Genomic DNA, 20,375 nt, shown 5'->3' on the forward strand with positions numbered 1-20,375 from the left:
CAGAGGACGCAGGCTGAAACCTTGGTCTAGGAAGATCCCACATGCCATGGAGCAGCTAAGCCCATGTGCCACGACTATTGAACCCTCGTGCTGCAACTCCTGAAGCCTGTGCTCCTAGAGTCCATGCACCACAAGGAAGAACAGCCTCTACTCGCTGCAACTAGAGAAAGCCCACGTGCAGCAATGAAGACCCAGCACAACCTAAATAAATAAGCAAACTTAAAAAAAAAAATGACCACTTCAACCAAATTTCTTCCCCTGGTCCTGGCCTCTTAAGTTACCAGTTTACTTTCTGCTTTCTCCAGCATCACTGAGTTCTCAAGATGATTAGCAATGAGGTTGTGTGAATAATGATAGATAGATGATAGATAAATCTGAATTGTCCACTATTTATTCCAACTACTTGCAGAATCTCTCTTCTCCCTTTATATCCTGAGTTTCACCTCATGGATAGCATTTAACTTAAAATTTGTGACCTCAGGAATGTGATCCAATTTGAATTTTCACCAACCCGTGACATCACCAAATCAGTAAGATAGTAACTTCTATTCAGCATAGGGAAAAAAGCGTCCTCAGTAATCACATGTTCTGACAATAAAAAACTCACAATTGAGATAATCTACCTATTGTAAGGTATACAGAACATAACAAAATATTTTGGGCATAAAACTTTTTCTGAACATAATTCACCACACCTTGATGATTCATAAGTGGCTTTAGAATCATATTATGAGGTCAATGCGGCATCTTTATGAGCCTCAGTTAACATGGAGTTTTTTCTGTGATTGGGGAGTGTTTCTCAACAGAAGCTGTCCAGTTAACGGGGTGCTGGATAGTAAAGGATATGGGAGGCACTGGAATATAAGTGCCTCCAGAAAGCAGTGACAAGACAGTAATCAGAATGCACCATCCATCTGTGGTTGCCATAGGTCTCATTAGGGCTTAAATGTCAAAACACAGCCCTGATCTTCCTTCACCAAATACCACCTCCTTCCTATAACAACTGATAGTCACTTCCCATACTTTTCTCCTTGCGCAGAAAAAAAAAAAAAAGGTTAAAAATCAGGTAATCATTTAAACCCTGATTTTCCTTTTCAGAAACCTCATAATAAATTTGCCTCTTTACATCCAGATTAAATGACTCAGCATCAGTCAGTAACCTACAATGTTATTATCATTCTAAGGATGTTTCAGGTTTATCTATATCATGCTACTGATCCTTTTGTGGTTTAGAGAGTATCGCTGTGTCTATCTGTAAGCAAATGACCACCTTCAGTTTCCAGTTGAATTCCCACCTGAACTCTCTTGGCCCCTCATTTGTATCCTTCTGATTGGGGGCTGCTGGATCAAATGTTGAATTTGTGTGTTTCTCATATCTGTCAATCATATTTGTTGGTCTCTAAGGACTAATTCTAATTTCATAAAGTCAATGATTCGTTTGTATAGAACTTAAAAACTCTGTAAGTGTCTCAAATTGATGCTTAAAACAATGGTCTGAGATAGGCAAAGTCTGTACAATTGATCCTATATCACAAATAAGGAAACCAAGGCATGGAAAAGGTTTTCCCAGGATTCCCACAAAAGAGGAAGTTGAAACCTCAAATATATTGAATTATTTACTCAGAATTATGAAATCAAAGGGTCAACTGAGTCCTAATCTGATGTCCTTGTGTCTGTCCCAGCCTTTGCCTTTGAGATTAAAAGATTATCATCTTCAGCCAACGAGCAGGTAGCACAAGCCCCACCCTCAGTGCTCTTGTTCATCATCCTTGTCTTTCCTGAGTCTTTGCTCTTGGGTCATTTTTACATTTTAAACTTTAGTCTTGCATGCATTATTTGAGTTTCAGATGTAGTCACCTTTGTATCACTTGTCAAACTTCATATTATGCCATGAACATGGAGGGGCCTCAAAATGTATGTGATGAATGAATACATTTCTAATAATACTCAGGTCCCGCACATCTTCTTCCTGAAGAGGCCCATTGGCAATTCAGCCATCTCTGGTATATCCTTTGGAATCCACCATTCACACATTGGCAGAAGGAAACAGGTATAACATTATTTGTTTACCTAGTAAACATCAGTTTATTTTGCACACTGGAACAATTGCAGGATATGGGTCAGACAGACCTGGATTTAAATCTCAACTCTGACAATTTACTGGCTCTGTAAACAGACAAATTATATAACTTCCTAGTTCCTAATTTCCTCATGTATAAAATGAAATAAGAACCTCTTTGTAGGTTAATCTGAAAGATTAAGATAATATAAATAAAACTATAGACACATAATAGTCCCCCAATCAGCTGCAAGAATGGCTACCTCATCATAATCTCTTAATGTCTTTTTGCCCAAGAGAAACCCTTCCAGTCTCCATTGTTTTCAAAGACTGTTTACTAAATCTATAGACCTTTTCTCTACGGTAACTCTTTAAATATTATAGTTTCAATGTGCTGTGCTAAGACACCTCAGTCATGTCTGACTTTTTGCCACCCCATGGGCTGTAACCTGCCAGGCTTCTGTCTGTGGGATTCTCCAGGCAAGAATAACAGTACTCAAAAGTCTCTTGGCAATTCCATGCTTACATGCATTGGGCTTTCTCATATATTAAGAAATTTTCCACTATGGAATATATAACATATATTTTCCATTACCAAAGCATGATAATGTGTGATTACTTATATTTATCATCTATGCACCCAACTAACAGAAAATGATGGTGGGATATGATTTCCTAAAAGTTTCAGTTACCCAGATGCTTTCCAAGACTTGACCCAGTTGGTAATGGGAGGCACAATTCTTCGCTCATGATCAGGGTGAGTAATAAAATTTCCATTAGCTAGTGCCTTCAAAGTCATCATCCAGGACTTTGATTGCTAGAGAAAGTTGTGAGAGGCTTCTGATTCTTCTCCAAAAATCAAAGGGATCTCTTTAAAGAAAAGAGGGCAGGCAGCTCCCCATCTTCAAGAATGCTATGCTTAAAGAGGCCACACGACCTTCAGAAACACCTCAAAGAGAATGCAAATGTATGTATCCAATCTTCCCTTTACATTTTTCCAGCAAATGAATAGCATTTATACACGAATTACACACCCTGATTTATCCACATCAAATTCCTAATAAGATCTGGATAACTGAAACTGTACCTTGAACTTACAACAGCTCCTCGAACCTCTGCAATTAGATGCTGGCCCTCTGAAGTGAGTGGCTTCTCAAAGAAAATCTTTTCATCATGACCCAATGTCTGATTTCTTATTCCTCTTCATTTACAAAATTATTTAAATAAATATTAAGCAGCTTATTTACCAACATTAAATTTCACAGTGATTATGTGGAACATTTCTTTAACGTGATTAACCACAGAGCAGTCACTTCTCATTAGTAAAACTCTTTTTTAATGTCCTCAGTAAGGGTTCCAAAAAGCAGTCTGGTTTCTTCAGACACTACCTTCAGTAAGTACATTTCCATGGCCTTCATCTAAAGTCTTTTTTTAACATCATCATCGGAGTTTGAACCCCAGCCTTTCCAATATAGTATCTAAAATATTGTTTTCAGATATCAGTTTGTCTATTTGTTTCGACTCAGGCAGACTATGTTACGTCTATGGTTAATTCTCAGTAATTTAGGTAAATATTTCATGCTTCTGATGTCTAAATATTAACATTGGTCAGAATAAACCTCTCTATTCCTATCATTGTGCTGTGATAAAGGTCTTGTTATCAGACTGCAATTTCTTCAATTCAAACAGTAAACTAGACAATCAAATAAATGAAGGGGGGATACTAATAGACTGTTTCTATTCTATCCCTCATTTCTAAAACTCTGTCAAGGTCCAATTTAGTATTGCTTATATTTGTACAAGACAGGATTTTCTAGATGTCTGTCTGAATAGTGGACCATTTTTTAAATTCCTCTCTTAAAAGCATCAAGACTGGCCTAACCACCCTTTGGACATTGGATTTTGGTGGGCTGGGACACAGCAGGGATAAATACTAAATTACGATGAAAACTGAAAGACAAAGGATTAGACTTACCTAAAATCTAAAGGAAAAAAATGAAGTCCAAGCATCAGAAAAATTGCATATGAACCATAAGCCCATACAGGCAGAGTACAAATAGAGAATATGTTATCAGAAGAAAAAGGGGTATTCTTGAATGGCCATGCATCAGAAGACCAGAACTTTAAAGTCTTTAGAAATGACCTCAGTGTAACACAGGTCAAAAAGAAGCAGTACATACAACAGTGGTCATGTGGTCTGGCTGGCAAATGCAGCCTACTGTTACAGTAAGTTTGTAGATGGGGCAGGCTTGTTTAAAGGCCAGAGTCAGAATGGCCATTGCCTTAGCAGTAAGAAATTTTAAACAGTAGTTTTGATATTTTGACACCCATCTACGAAGTTACCACAATGTATTTACACAGGACTCGTCTGAAAGGTCATCAAGCATCACCTACAGCCATTGATCTGACTGCAGAATAAGTCATAAGATTTTGGTTTTTAGGGAGGGACACATTCATTCTGTCTCTCTCTCTCCCCCACCCCTTTCTCTCTTTATTCTTTATTTCATTAGAAAATCCTTTAAAAATCTGGGTAGTAAATCTGGGACGACAGAGGATGAGATGGTTAAATGGCATCACTGACTCAATGGACATGAGTTTGAGCAAGCTCTGGGAGGTGGTGATAGACAGGGAAGCCTGGCATGTTGCAGTCCATGGGATCTCAAATGAACTGAGCTGAACAGAGAAGAGTATACTGTGTTGAAACTTATATATCCTTGAGAAAGACTGACGGTTGATAGGCTGATTTATTCACAATGATTTGGCAAGGGATTCTATCAAATGGTTATCTTCAGTTCTCATGGTACTTTTTAAATAATATTTTTTATAATTTATAAAATTATAATTTTATATATTTATATAATTTATATTTTTTTTATTTTAATGATTTTTATCTTTAACACATAAGTTGATGTTGGCAGGTTCTGGCTGAATCATGTCCTAAGAGCTAGGCATAAAAGAGCTTGCCTCTCACAAACTCTATCTGATTTGATAGCAGAGTTTTCCTGTGGTCATCTGGTCATTTGACCTCTGGCAGTACCCTTATCAACCCACTTAAATCAAGCGTAATATTCCTCAAAGGCTGAATATTTGTTTCTAGTCATAGGACTCACTTATTAAATCTTTCACCCATTTCTTTTCTCTCCCTTTTTTTGACAGCCAAGCTTTATGTTTTATAGAACAATGTTTTCTCCATTATAGAGTTCCATTATTTTTAAAAGAGTTGGTGACGCAGAGATCCCAGGAGATATTTGTATCATAAAATGTGATGTTCACAGAAGTGATTCCAGATGCAGATTCATTTTTTAAAGCTTAGACTCTCTTTGAGGAGTTCTTTCTCACACTTGGAACGTTTAAGATGGTGTCCTGGTTTTGAGAGATGTCAAAGGGAAACAGTTACTGTCAGCAGATTGACACTCCGACTGAATTTGCAGTAGTGTCATTCACACTGTCTTACACTGTGAACAGTTAAAACTCCATCTGCCCAGGGACCTGGTATAAAATATGTAAGATTTTATATGTTAAAATAATTAGATGAAAGAAATATCACATCTCTTTAGTTTCCCCTCAAGAGCATGCTTCCTTTAATGGTAAGGTGCAAACATCTGTGGGTACTTACAGTAGTTTGCTGGGCACTGTTCATGAGTATTCAATGTGCTGGCTCATTTATTCCACTTAGTATTCCTAAAATGTAATGAGCGTTATTTTACTTTACTGTTAGTTTCCTAGGCTACAAAAGAGACTAAGCTTAGGTCACTTGTTCAAAGTTGCAGACCTGGAATTGAAACATGAGCTGTCCAGCTCTTCAGTTCAGTCACTCAGTCATGTCTGACTCTTTGTGACCCCAGAGACTGCAGCACGCCAGGCTTCCTGTCCATCACCAGCTCCTGGAGCTTGCTCAAACTCATGTCCATTGAGTCGGTGATGCCATCCAACCATCTCATCCTCTGTCATCCCCTTCTTGTCCTGCCTTCAATCTTTCCCGGCATCAGGGTCTTTTCAAATGAGTCAGCTCTTCACATCAGGTGGCCAACATATTGAAGCTGAAGCTTCAGCATCAGTCCTTCCAATAAATATTCAGGACTGATTTCGTTTAGGATTGACTGGTTTGATCTCCTTACAATTCAATAGACTCTCAAGAGTCTTCTCCAACACCACGGTTCAAAAGCATCAATTCTTCAATGCTCAGCTTTCTTCATAGTGCAACTCTCTCATCCATACATGACTGCTGGGAAAACCATAGCTTTGACTAGATGGACCTTTGTTGGCAAAGTAATGTCTCTGCTTTTTAATGTGCTGTCTAGGTTGGTCATAGCTTTTCTTCCAAGGAGCAAGTGTCTTTTAATTTCATGGCTGCAGTTACCATCTGCAGTGATTTTGGAGCTCAAGAAAATAAAGTCTCTCACTGTTTCCTTTGTTTCCCCATCTATTTGCCATGAAGTGATGGGACTGGATGCCATGATCTTAGTTTTCTGAATGTTGAGTTTTAAGCCAACTTTTTCACTCTCCTCTTATACTTTCATCAAGAGGCTTTTTAGTTCTTCTTCGCTTTCAGTCATAAGGATGATGTCACCCTCTGCGTATCTGAGGTTATTGATATTTCTCCCAGCAATCTTGATTCCAGCTTGTGCTTCATCCAGCCCGGCATTTTGCATGATGTACTCTACATATAAGTTAAATAAGCAGGGTGACAATATACAGCCTTGACGTACTCCTTTCCCAACTTGGAACTAGTCTGTTTCATGTCCAGTTCCAACTGTTGCTTCTTGACCTGCACATTTAACCAATTTGTTGTTGTTTAGTTGTTAAGTCATGCCCAACTCTTTTGTGACCCCATGGACTGTAGCCCACCAAGCTCCTCTGTCCATGGGATTTCCCAGGCAAGAATACTGGAGTGGGCTGTGCCATTTCCTTCTCCAGGTGATCTTCCCGACCCAAGGATCAAATCTGCATCTCCTGCATTGCAGGCGGATTCTTTACTGCTGAGACATGAGGGAAGTCCAATACACTGTACTTATTCCCCAAACTATCCCTTAAAATTGTATCTAGATTTTTATTCTCAATATCACTAGTTAGATGTTCTCTGCCAGATTATTATCTAAGCTTCTAAAATAGCTAGGTGAACTTTCTTACTAGAACACAGCCAATTTGGGGTCAAATTGCTATATCTTTCATCGTATGTCCAGGATAATATGCGGATGCCCTTCTAAAGTAAATTTTAATGTAGAGTCCAATGAAGCTCTAGAATCACCCTTAATTTTCAGGTAATGCTCACTCAAATGACCATTCCCATCCAGTGTGTCCAAGTTTATAAGATGGCCCAAAACTACTTATGTGAATATAGTCACATTATTCTCTCTTTTCTGTTACTTAAGATCCTATCATCTTTCCGGTAGCTCTCTAGCATATGTCAGTTCCCAACTTCCCACCCATGTTAGACTTTCCTTCGCAGGTAGTCTGACTTTGGTTCCTCTTCAATTCTTGACTCAGAATCACAAAATCATGGCAAATCCATATAGACAAAAAATAGATTGGTGGTTTCTAGGGGAAGGGAGAAAAATTGGGAATGATGATTAATGGGTACAGGGTTTCTTTGGAGGTGGCTATCAGGCATTAGATAGTGGTGATGACTTTACAATATTATGAATATATTAAAAGCCACAGAGCTATCCACCTTAAAACAGTTAAAATGCTGACTTTTTAAATGCAAGTTGAATTTTGCCTCAGTTTTAAAAAAGAAACAAACAAACATACCAAGGCTAGCCTTGTTCACTGTCTCATTCAGTCCTAACTCCATAGGCCCCAGAAGGAATTCTATAGACATCTAGATGAGGTTGGTTTTGCTATAATAGATGCTTCAGCCTTACCTTCCTACAAGGCTTCACAGAGATCAAATCTGTGCCTTTGCTGTTGTGTTGCCTTATTCTGTAGTGTTATTTCTTCAGACATGGTTCTTAGCACCCCTGAGACTGAGGCTTCCTTAACCACCTGCTTGTGAAGGCAAGCTGTTCTATTAAAATCCCACCTAAGCTTTTACCATGGTTTTAAAACATGTAGACAAGTTTTTCGACACAAAATTCTTCCCCACAGAAGATGGAACTTAATTTTCCTCTTTTTAAGTGTGGGCTGGACTTAGTGATTCCAGTATAGAAGTGGTGATTTGTAACCAGGTTATAAAAGGCACAACGTACTCTTCCGTTGTCGGTCTTGGATCGCTCACTCTGCGGGGAGAGCCAGCTACCACGTGGTGAGGACACTCCAGCAGCAAATGGGGAGATCTGCTCCATGCGGAACTGAGACCTCCTGCATCGCCATGTGAGGTGAGTCGCTCTGGAAGCAGATTCCCTGGCCCCAGGCAAAACTCCAGTGACTGCATCCCTGACTGCAACCTCATAAAAGACCCTGGGCCAGAACCACCCAGTTAAGCCATTCCTGACACAGAAACAATAGGATAGTAAATGTGTCATGTTTTAAACCAGCAAGTTTTACAGAAATTGTTTATGCAGCAATAAATATCTAATACAATTATACTGTTCCTTGTCAGCTTCCTTCTGTCCACATCCTTTGCTTTCCTTCTTTGCCCCATCACTTTCTTAACTCCTAGTTAGTACTACATCAATAGCTTTTAATTGATTTACTGATTGTTTCATGAAATAAGTATACCATTTCAAACACTGTAAAAGTGGTTTCTATACTGTATACCCATATACCACCACCTAAATTTGATATTTTGCTGCTTTTACTTTTTCATCTCCTCATGTATTTCCAAATAAATTACAGACATCAGTACCCTTCACCCCAAATATTTCAATATTCAAGTGGGCATGATGGTGAATAGTTTTCAATACTTATGTACAGTGTTCTTCTTGTAAAGTAAAAGTTCAATGTGATGAAATGTACAATCTTAAGCATACATTTGTTGATTTTGACAAATGCATACACCTGTGTGTATGCCAAGCTTTCATGAAAGTATAGAACATTCATGGGTATAAATTTATACTACTGACAGTCCATAAGAGAATTTCTTATAGTTCTGTCTGTCTCATAACATCAGATCACATAGTAGGTGCTCAGCCAATACCTTTTAATCTATTACTGAATGTCGCCTGGATTCTTGAGAGAAGGCAAATAAATATTTCCAACCGTTGTGGCCCTGACAGACTGAAAAACAAAGATATTTTGGAGTCTTGAGACGCAGAGGAAGGACAGAAAAGCTGCCCTCTGCTCTTCATCTGAACAAAATCCCTTAAGGAGTAGTTTGTCTACTAAAATCAACATGGTGTAGTGATAATAAAAATGCTTATGAAAAACAATTTGTTTTCCGTGGTATTCACCAGATGGTCCATATTGTTAGGTATCACTTAAATCTCCACTTGGGAAAACCTGTTATCTCTCTTCCTTATAATAACCCCTTGGCCTGAATATTATGACCTGTACACAGAGTAACTGATGAGTTTTGCTACAAGCATTTTAATGGCTTTGGACAGCATGTGAAACAAAGTTATCTTGTAAGGAAAACAGTAAAGAGCAATCTTCTGGTTTGAGCAAGCTTTAGATAAGAAAAGGAGAGGTTCTGCCTCTTTATAAGGGCTCCGACCACCAGAGCTAACTATGCACCTGATCCCACTCTCCCCTCTGCCTGCTCACTCTCCCCCAACCTTCCTCCCTGCATGTCCTGGCCCTGGCTGACAGCAGATAGCTCTGTACAGGCCCTTTGAAATTACACGCTGATACGGGCCTGAATTTACAGTGGTGTCTGCATTTTTTTTCTTTTTTGGCTTTCGGTTGTCTTCTTTCCTCTGACCCTCTCTCCTTATCTCTCATCTTTGTCTATTGATCTCCCAACACCTCTTCTCTTGAAGTTTCAATTTATTTCTCTCACAGTCTATCTTGCTCATGTTGGCTCTCACATCATTTTTATCTCTACCTTCTCCCACTTTCTCTCTCTCATCTTTTTCTCTTTAGCTTTTTTTTCCTCTTTCACACTCAGTCTCACACCCAACATCCACTTTGCCAATTCAGTCTCTTGTTCTGCCCTGATCCAAGTTGAGTGGACATATTGTCCATTTTAAAACCTTCATGATACTCTGGTTTCTCTTCAGATCGTATCCGTGGAGAGAAACAATCTTGAGTTGTTAAACTAATTTTTTGAGGCTTTGCTTTGGCAAGGCTGAAAAAGAATAAAAAAAAAAAAAAAAACCTTAATGAAATGATGCTACTCCTCTTTCCTACCTATGCTGCTGCTGCTGCTGCTAAGCCGCTTCAGTTGTGTCTGACTCTGTGTGACCCCATAGACGGCAGCCCACGAGGCTCCCCCATCCCTAGAATTCTCCAGGCAAGAACCCTGGAGTGGGTTGCCATTGCCTTCTCCCCTACCTATGCTAGACTCAGTCTTTTGTAGCAAAGTAGAGACCTGATTTTCAACTGTGACGGTTGCCCAGAGACGTCTAATTTGTCAGCCTGGTTCCACCTGCCGTGTGCATAGCCTGACACCCCATGACAGCCCTCATATTCTAAGCTGACCTTTAGTCTTTGCCCTTAGACACTTTTGTTCACATTCTGTTATTGCAAAGGGACAGAAACACAGCCCACTGCTGCCTTATTATGTTTTAATTTCCTGAGTAGTTCTAGCACCTCATAGTCATCTTCACTATCTCTCTTTTCAGTTGCTCCCCTTTGCTCTGGGTGAAATATAACCCCGAGAATCACATTTGCATATTCTCTGTGATTGAGATCCATGTTAAGGTGAGATTTTCTTTGAATGTTTTTCTGAGTCCTCCGTCCTTCTCTGTTTCTAGATGAATATACTGATTATCACTCAGCTCTTCCTCATTACACATCCAATATAAAACATATAGATTAACACAGAAATCTTAAATTCCATATATATGCATTAATACACTGTATTGGTGTTTATCTTTTTTGTTTGTTTGTTTGTTTTTGTTTGTTTTGTTTGTTTGTTTGTTTTGGTGTTTATCTTTCTGGCTTACTTCACTCTGTATAATGGGCTCCAGTTTCATCCATCTCATTAGAACCGATTCAAATGAATTATTTTTAATGGCTGAGTACTATTCCATGGTGTATATGTACCACAGCTTCCTTATCCATTCATCTGCTGATGGGCATCTAGGTTGCTCAACCTAGACTTTCAACCCAGGAAAGCAGGGATCATTGGTCAAAGGCACCTAGTTTCTGTACGTCTACCCATGGCAAGTTTATTTTGTTTTGAAATCATGGTTAAAAAGAATAGTCAACCTAGTTAGAAATATTGTCATCATTATTTGTTGTTGCTGTTTAGTCTCTAAGTTGTGTCTGACTCTTTTCTGACCCCATGGACTGTAGTCCACTAGGCTCCTCTGTCCATAGTATTTCCCAGGCAAGAATACTGAAATGGGTTGCCATTTCCTTCTCCTGGGGATCTTCCTGACCCAGGAATCAAACCCATGTCTCCTGGATTGCAGGTGGATTCTTCACCGCTGAGCCACCTGGGAAGCCCGTAGTCATCATTATGGCCCTTCATTAATCTAGAAAAAGTAATTTATCTTGAAACTTTTAGGCCAACAACTAGAAAGTTCAATGAATAATCTTAACTTAAAAGTACTAAGCTGAAAAATACTTCAGCACTAGAATGCATAATTGCATTTAAAACATATTCCATGAGGCACTAGGTAGTAAACAGTCTCCCACAGCACACAGCAAGGGGCATTACATATTGTAGACTAGACTCAGAGCTATTATATAGAGGAAAGTGTGTCCTTTCTCTTTGAATTTCCAGCAGTTAGCAAGGTAGCTAACATTTAATATTGTCTCCATGATTTTTTGCAACTAATCACTCTGATTTCACTAACATGTCTGATCATTAGTCAGTATTATCATTTGGCATTGTAGACTTTCTAGAAGGAAAAGATTTGATGGAATCTTTGAATGCCCACATAGCAGGCTCAGGAGGAAAAAAAGAGTGTCATTTCTTCAAAGAGATCATCTCTAGGTCTCTGACATTTCCAGTACTATAAAATGACCATCCTGATTTAATGCCATGTGAACATAACCTATACACACAATGGGAGAGAAGCTAAGATTTAACAGAATTAACAAGAAATTCAACTGTATTGAGCACAAATGTATACGTATGGTAGATATAAAGATGACTCAATGTACTCCGTATTCTTCATGTATCCACATTCTAATGAGGAAAACAAAATTTAAGCGAAATTATCTATAAAAAGTTATCTGATAGTAGCTATCATTCTGTTTTTCCTTTTATAATTGGAACGCAATTGCTTTACAATGTTGTGTTGGTTTCTGCCATACAGAATTGTGAAACAGCCATATATATACATATATCCCCTCCCTCCTGAGCCTTCCAGGTCATCACAGAGCGCTGAGCTGAGCTCCCCGCATGGTCAGCAGCTTCCTGATAGCTCTGTTTTACACACGGCAGTGTATATATGTCAATCCCAGTTTATACCCCCTTCCCCCTCCCCACTCCCACTCCATGTCCACAAGTACATTCTCTACATCTGCACCTCCATTCCTGTCCTGCAAATAGATTCATTGGTAGGTAACATTTTTCTAGATTTCATACATATGTGTTAGTATGCAATGTTTCTTTTTCTCTTTCTGACTTCATTCTGTTTGACGGGCTCTAGATTTATCTACATCACTTCAGCTGGCTCAATTTCATTCATTTTTATTACTGACTAATATTGTATTGTATATATGTACCACATCTTTATCCATTCATCTATCAATGGACATCTAGAGCGCTCCCATGTCTTGGCTATTGTAAGTAGTGCTGCAATGAACATTCGGATGTGTGTCCTTTTGAGCTATGGTTTTCTCAGAACATATGCCCAGTAGTGGGATTGCCGGGTTATATTTAGTTCTATGTTTAGCTTTTTAAGGAACTTGCATACTGCTGTACATGGGCTTCCCTGGTGGCGCAGCAGTAAAGAATGGTGCACAATGCAGGAGATACGGAAGACACGAGCTCGATCCCTAGGTTGGGAACATCCCCTGGAGGAGGGGATGGCAACCCACTCCAGTATTCTTGCTGCGGGAATTGCATGGATAGAGGAGCCTGGAGGGCTGCAGTCCGTGGGATCCCAAAGAGTCAGACATGATTGACATGACTGAGCAGGCAAGCATGCTGTTCTCCATAGTGGCTGTATCAATTTACATTCCCACCAACAGTGTAGGAGGATTCTCTTTTCTCCACATTCACCAGCACTGGTTGTCTGTAGATTTTTTTTATAATAGTCATTCTGGCCAGTGTGAGGTGATATCTCATTGCAGTTTTGAGTATGTATGTAGTCATCTTTCCCTTTCTTCCCCTCTTCTAAAAGATTTATCAACCAATTACATACTCTATTCATTTTTATGAAATGGCAACCCACTCCAGTGTTCTTGCCTGGAGAATCCCAGGGACGGGGGAGCCTGATGGGCTGCCGTCTATGGGGTCACACAGAGTTGGACATGACTGAGGTGACTTAGCAGCAGCAGCAGCAGCATTCATTTTTAGAACACATTTTTTTTTTTTCACAACAGTTAAAAACAATTCAGCTTTGAATATTTAACATCCAACTCAGGATGTTAACAGTGAGCACGAACAGGCAATCTCTACTTTAACCATGAAAGTCCTTGGGGCTGCAAGCAAAGGATCAAGAAGGAGGGGGTAAATTAAAGCTCAACTAGATACTTCATAGATCACTGCCTTGCCATGGCAAAGGGGCTTGCATAAGTCAATGAAGCCATGAGCCCTGCCATTCAGGGCCAACCAAGACGGACGAGTCACAGTGGAGAGTTCTGACAAAATGTGATCCGCTGGAGGAGAGACTGGCAAACCACCCCAGAAAGTATTCTGTGAGAACCCATGAACTGCATAAAAAGGTATGACACCGAAAGATGACCCCCCCCCCCCCAAGTCAGAAGGTGTTTGATATGCTACTGGGGAATAGCAGAGGGCAACTACTAATAGCTCCAGAAAGAATGAAGCAGCTGAGCCAAAGCTGAAACGATGATAAGTTGCGGATGTGTCTGGTGATGAAAGTAAAATTTGAGGCTGTAAAGAAAGGTTTTGCATAGGAACCTGGAATATTAGGTCCATGAATCAAGGTAAATGGGATATGGTCAAGCAAAACATGGTAAGAGTAAACAACGACTTAGGAATCAGTGAACTAAAATGGACAGAAATGGGTGAATTTAATTCAGATGACCACTATATATTCTACTGTGGGCAAGGATCCCATAGAAGAAATAGAGTAGCCCTCATAACCAAAAAAAAGAGTCCAAAATGCAGTACTTGGGTACAATCTCAAAAATGACAGAATGATCTCAGTTCTTTTCCAAGGCAAACCACTCAACATCACTGTAATTCAAGTCTATGCCCTAACCCACTGATGCTGAAGAAGCTGAAGTTGATCAGATCTATGAAGACCAAGAAGACCTCCTATAAATAATGCCAAAAAAGATGTCATATTCATAATAGGGGATTGGAATGCAAAAGTAGGAAGTCAAGAGATACCTAGAGTAACAGGCAAGTTTGGCCTTGGAGTACAAAATGAAGCAGGGGAAAGGCTAACAAAATTATGCAAAGAGAATGCACTGGTCATAGCAAACATCCTCTTTCAACAACACAAGAGACAACTTTATACACGGACATCATCAAATGGTCAATACTGAAATCAGATTCATTATATTCTTTGTAGCCAAAGGTGGAAAAGCTGTTTACAGTCAGCAAAAGCAAGACCTGAAACTGACTGTGGCTCAGATCATCAGCTTCTCATAGTAAAATTCAGGCTTAAACTAAAGACAGCAGGGAAAATCACTAGACCAGTGATACTGGTCATACCTATGACTTAAATCAAATCCCCTCTGAAGATACAGTAGAGGTGACAAATAGATTCAAGGGATTAGATCTAGTAAACAGAGTGCCTGAGAATTATAGACAGAGGTTTATAATATTTTATAGGAGACAGTAAACAATATCATCCAAAAGAAAAAGAAATGCAAGAAGGTAAAGTGGTAGCCTGAGGAAGTTTTACAAATAGAAGAGGAAACAAGAGAAGCAAAAAGCAGGAGAGAAAGGAAAAGGTACACTCAGCTGAATGTAGAGTTCCAGAGGCGAGAGAGACAAGTAGGCCTTCTTCAGTGAACAATGCAAAGACATAGAGGAGAATAACAGAAGAGGAAAGACTAGAGGTCTCTTCAAGAAAACTGAAAAAATCAAAGGAATATCTCATCCAAAGATGGGCACAATAAAGGACAGAATCAAAGATCAAGAAGAGATGGCAAGAATGCACAGAAGAACTGTACAAAAAAGATCTTAATGACCAGGATAATCACAATGGTGTGGTCACTCACCCATAGCCAAGCATTCTGGAGTGTGAAGTCAAGGAGGCCTTAGGAAGCACTCCTGCTAGTAAAGCTAGTGGAGATGATGGAATTCCAGCAGAGCTATTTAAAATCTTAAAAGATGATGCTATGAAAGTGCTTCACTCAGTATGCCAGCAAATTTAGAAAATCTAGCAGTGGCCACAGGACTGGAAAATGTCAATCCTTATCCCAATTCCCAAGAAGGACAGTACTAAAGAATGTTCAAATCACCACACAATTGCACTTATCTCCTATGCATGTAAAGATTATGCTGAAAATCTTTCAAGCTAGGCTTTAGCAGTTCATGAACCAAGACCCTTCAGATGTTCAGACTGGGTTTAGAAAAGGCAGAGGAACCAGAGATCAAATTGCCAACATTCGCTAGATCATAGAGAAAGCAAGGGAATTCAAAAAAAAAAAAAAAAAAAATTTCCCTCTGTTTACTTGACTGGAATAAAGCTGTTGACTCTGTGGATCATAACAAACTGTGGGAAACTCTTAAAGAGATGGGAATACTATACCATCTTACCTGTCTCCTGAGAAACCCATATGCAGGTCAAGAAGCGACACTTAGAATCTTGTATGGAACAACGGACTGGTTCAGAATTGAGAAAGGAGTATGTCAAGACTGTTTATTTTCACCCTGTTTATTTAACTTATACACAGAACACATCACGTAAAATGCTGTGCTGGATGAGTTACAAGCTGGAATAAAGATTGCTGGGAGAAATATCAACAATCTCAGGTATTCAGGCGATACCACTCTATTGACAGAAAGGGAAGAATAGCTAAAGAGCCTCTTGATGAGGGTGAAAGAGGAGAGTGAAAAAGCTGGCTATTGATACTGAAGCTGAAGCTCCAGTACTTTGACCACCTGAATCAAAGAGCTGACTCATTGGAAGCGACCCCAATGCTGGGAAAGATTGAAGGCAGAAGGAGAAGTGGGCAACAGAGGATGAGACGGTTGGATGGCATCACTGATTCAATGCACATGAACTTGGGCAAATTCTGGGAGATGGTGAGAGACTGGGAAACCTGGCTTCCTGCAGTCTATGTGGTCTCAAAGAGTCGGACATGACTTGGCAACGGAATGACAGCAACAGCAATATCCAGAGAAGGAGGGCAACATAAGATCCTTCAGTGAACCGAATACCTGTCATATATTAAGCACTGTGCTTGACAGCTTGAAAGAGGCAGAAAGGGAATCACAGAATAATGAACAAGATATTGTTTCCATCATCAAAGAATTCAGTTCAGTCACTCAGTCATGTCCGACTCTTTGCGACCCCATGAACTGCAGCATGCCAGGCCTCCCTGTCCATCACCAACTCCCAGAGTCCACCTAAACTCATGTCCATTGAGTCGGTGATGCCATCCAACCATCTCTTCCTCTGTCGTCCCCTTCTCCTCCTGCCCTCAATCTTTCCCAGCATCAGGGTCTTTTCAAATGAGTCAACTCTTCACATGAGGTGGCCAAAGTACTGGAGTTTCAGCTTTAACATCAGTCCTTCCAATGAATACTCAGGACTGATCTCCTTTAGGATGGACTGATTAGATCTCCTTGCAGTCCAAGGGACTCTCAAGAGTCTTCTCCAACACCACAGTTCAAAAGCATCAATTCTTCCACGCTCAGCTTTATAGTCCAACTCTCACATCCATACATGACCACTGGAAAAACCAGACTGTTGACTAGACGGACAACTGTTGGCAAAATAATGTCTCTGCTTTTTAATATGCTGTCTAGGTTGGTCATAACCTTCCTTGCAAGGAGTAAGTGTCTTTTAATTTCATGGCTGCAATCACCATCTGCAGTGATTTTGGAGCCCAGAAAAATAAAGTCTCTCACTGTTTCCCTTGTTTCCCCATTTATTTGCCATGAAGTGATGGGACCAGATGCCATGATCTTAGTTTTCTGAATGTTGAGCTTTAAGCCAACTCTTTCACTCTCCTCGTTCACTTTCATCAAGAGGCTGTTTAGTTCTTCTTTATTTTTTGCCATAAGGGTGTTGTCATCTGTGTATCTGAGGTTATTGATATTTTCCTGGCAATCTTGATTCCAGCTTGTGCTTCCTCCAGCCCAGCGTTTCTCATGATGTATTCTGCATGTAAGTTAAATAAGTAGCATGACAATATACAGGCTTGACGTACTCCTTTTCGGAAAACAGACAAGCTACCAACTGGAAGAACTGAAAAATGCTTTCTTTCATGGTTATTCTGGCTTTTAAGCTAACTTTTGAAAAAAATGAATGAAAACCTGAAAGATGGTGTGTGTGTGGGGGGGGGGACGGTGTGTGGAGTAGATGAGTAGTGTATGGAGAATTAAAGATGATAGCTTACGGTGAACAATGTCAGATTCATGATCTCTGAAGAAGATTTAGTTTTGGGACCAGGGACCAGGCTCAGTCACTCAAGAGCTTCTGTGTAGCAGAGTTTTATTAAAGTATGACAAGGGACAGAGAAAGCTTCTGACAGACACCAGAAGGGGGATGGAGAATGACCCTGTGCTAGTTTTAGCAAGCTGTTTTATGTTCATTAGAAAGTTGTTAATCAGATAGGAGAGACACGTCAAGGCTGACAGAGTTTCACCAGACTCTTGTCCCACAATATGCATTTTTGAAACAGGATGGCATGAGGTGTGTCATCCCCCAGCCATAAAACAATTGATATGAATACTGGTTTGTTGAGCTATCATCAGCCCAAGGTTTGAGAAAAGAAAAGTTAGTCTTAGGTGAAACCATTTTGAAGAAAGGCAAATTCCGAAGCAAATACATAGTTTCATTAACATAGCTTAAGAAAAAGATTTCCATAGAGAGTTTGTTTCCTCCTGCCACTTCAGGGAGAGATTTTAAAATGTCTGACACTTGCAGCCTATTTCTTCTGTTTGGAGACCCCTGGCCTTCCTGCCTGTTGCCCTCTCAAAGACATCTCAAATTACTCTGGAGATGTAGACTTGGAATAGATAGAAAGAGTCCTGCATTGTAGGGCTAAAGGTCTGGGACCTGATTCAGAAGGTAAGGAGAAGCTGTGGAAGTTTTCAGGGAGAAGAGTTTTCCATTTTAGGAAGATTATGCTGGCACTAGTGGTAAAGAATCCACGTGACAATGCAAAAGATGCAAGAGACATGGACTCATTCCCTGGGTCCGGGCAATCCCCTGGAAGAGGAAATGGCATCTCCCTCCAGTATTCTTGCCTGGAAAGTTCCATGGTCAGAGGAGCCTGGTAGGCTACATCCCATAGGGTGGCAAAGAGTTGGACATCACTGAGCACGCAAGAACACTTTATGGTAGAAATATATACAGTGAGTTGATGAAGAGATAAATGGGAAACTAGTGAGCTTATAGAGATGCTGCCAAATGTGTGTCTGGTGGGAACTTCCCTGGCAGTCCAGTGGTTAGACTTCACACTTCCACTCACTGCAGGGGCATGTGGGTTCCATCCTATATGCCATGTGACATGGCAAAAAAAAAATAAATAAATAAAGAAGTGTATTTGGACTCTATGAGAGAAGGCAAGGGTGGGATGATCTGAGAGAATAGCATTGAAACATGTATATTATCAAGGGTGAAACAGATCGCCAGTCCAGGTTGGATGCATGAGACAAGTGCTCAGGGCTGGTGCACTGGGATGACCCAGAGGGATGGGATGGGGAGGGAGGTGGGAGGGGGTTCAGGATGGGGAACACATGTAAATCCATGGCTGATTCATGTAAAAATGTATGGCAAAAAACCACTGCAATATTGTAAAGTAATTGGCCTCCAACTAATAAAAAATAAAGGAAAAAAAAAAAAGAAGTGTATTTGGTTATCTTCATTTTATTTACTAAATGTTCCAATCCTGTTCCTTCCCAGATATTGTAGAATTGTGCTTCCCTACTATCATGAAGTTGAACATGGCCAGATGACTTGCCTTGACCAACAGAATTGAACAAAAGTGACACATATGGCTTTAGGACAGAATCATTTTATTCCCAATGCAAACCCCGCACTACCTCTCTCCATTTCACTCAGTATCCAGTAATTCTCTAGATGACAGAAGTCTACATCTCTGAGTGGGAACAGAATTCCTACATTGCCAATGCAGCAAAAGAGAAATAACTGTTTATTATTTGGGGCCACTGAGACTTGACCTGTTCTCACTGACGTGTGTGCTCAGTCGCTCAGTTGTGTCCAACTCTTTGTGATCCCATGGATAGTAGCCCGCCAGACTCCTCCATGGCTTTCCTGGTGAAAATGCTGGAGTGGGTTGTCATTTCCTCCTCCAGGGGATCCTCCTGACCCAGGGATCAAACCTGCATCTCCTGTGTGGTCAGGCGAATTCTTTACCGCTGAACCACCTGGGAAGCTCATTCTCACTGATAACGTACCTCTAATATAGTTTCACTTCTACCAGTTAACACTCCCCCCGACCCCCCATGTCTCTTGTTACATTTTATCTTTTACTACCTGAGCAGTCAGTAAAAGCTCTTTGGGTCTAAAGCACTTATACCATTTACAATCACTCCCTATCAAAACAGTGCATCTGTACTCCCTCCCTCAAGAGGTTCATTCCTATACTTCCACATCAATGTTTGTAATGCCCTCTCTTGCCCTTTAAAACACTACATTGTAGTTATTTTCAGACTGTATCCTCTACTTGCACAATGCTATGAATTCCTTAAGAACATGTCCTGAGCTTATACACTTTGGTAACCCTGAATCTTGACACTAGTTGCTCAATAAAACTTGGTGAATTAGTAACAACTAACCAGTGGATGAGTAAACCCAGATTCCACTAACTAGTGATGTGATTTTCAGAAGTGCTGGCCTGCTCAGAGTCTCTATTTCACCTTTTGAAATAAGACATTTGGATTAGGTGATTCCTGGTGACCTTCCATCTCTGAAACCCCTTTGACAGTAAGTCTAATATCGCTCCTTCCCCTTTCAAATCCCTCTTTATTTTTTCACTC

At 40.1% G+C, this 20,375-nt stretch overlaps 1 pseudogene; it reads left to right on the top strand.

Moving 5' to 3' along the window:
* The first annotated feature begins 10,138 nt into the window (after nt 1-10,138).
* On the top strand, nt 10,139-10,228 carry LOC122437401 (annotated as a pseudogene).
* The last annotated feature ends 10,147 nt before the right edge of the window (nt 10,229-20,375 follow it).

Source organism: Cervus canadensis, chromosome 2, assembly GCF_019320065.1.
Source record: "Cervus canadensis isolate Bull #8, Minnesota chromosome 2, ASM1932006v1, whole genome shotgun sequence".
Lineage (NCBI taxonomy): Eukaryota > Metazoa > Chordata > Mammalia > Artiodactyla > Cervidae > Cervus > Cervus canadensis.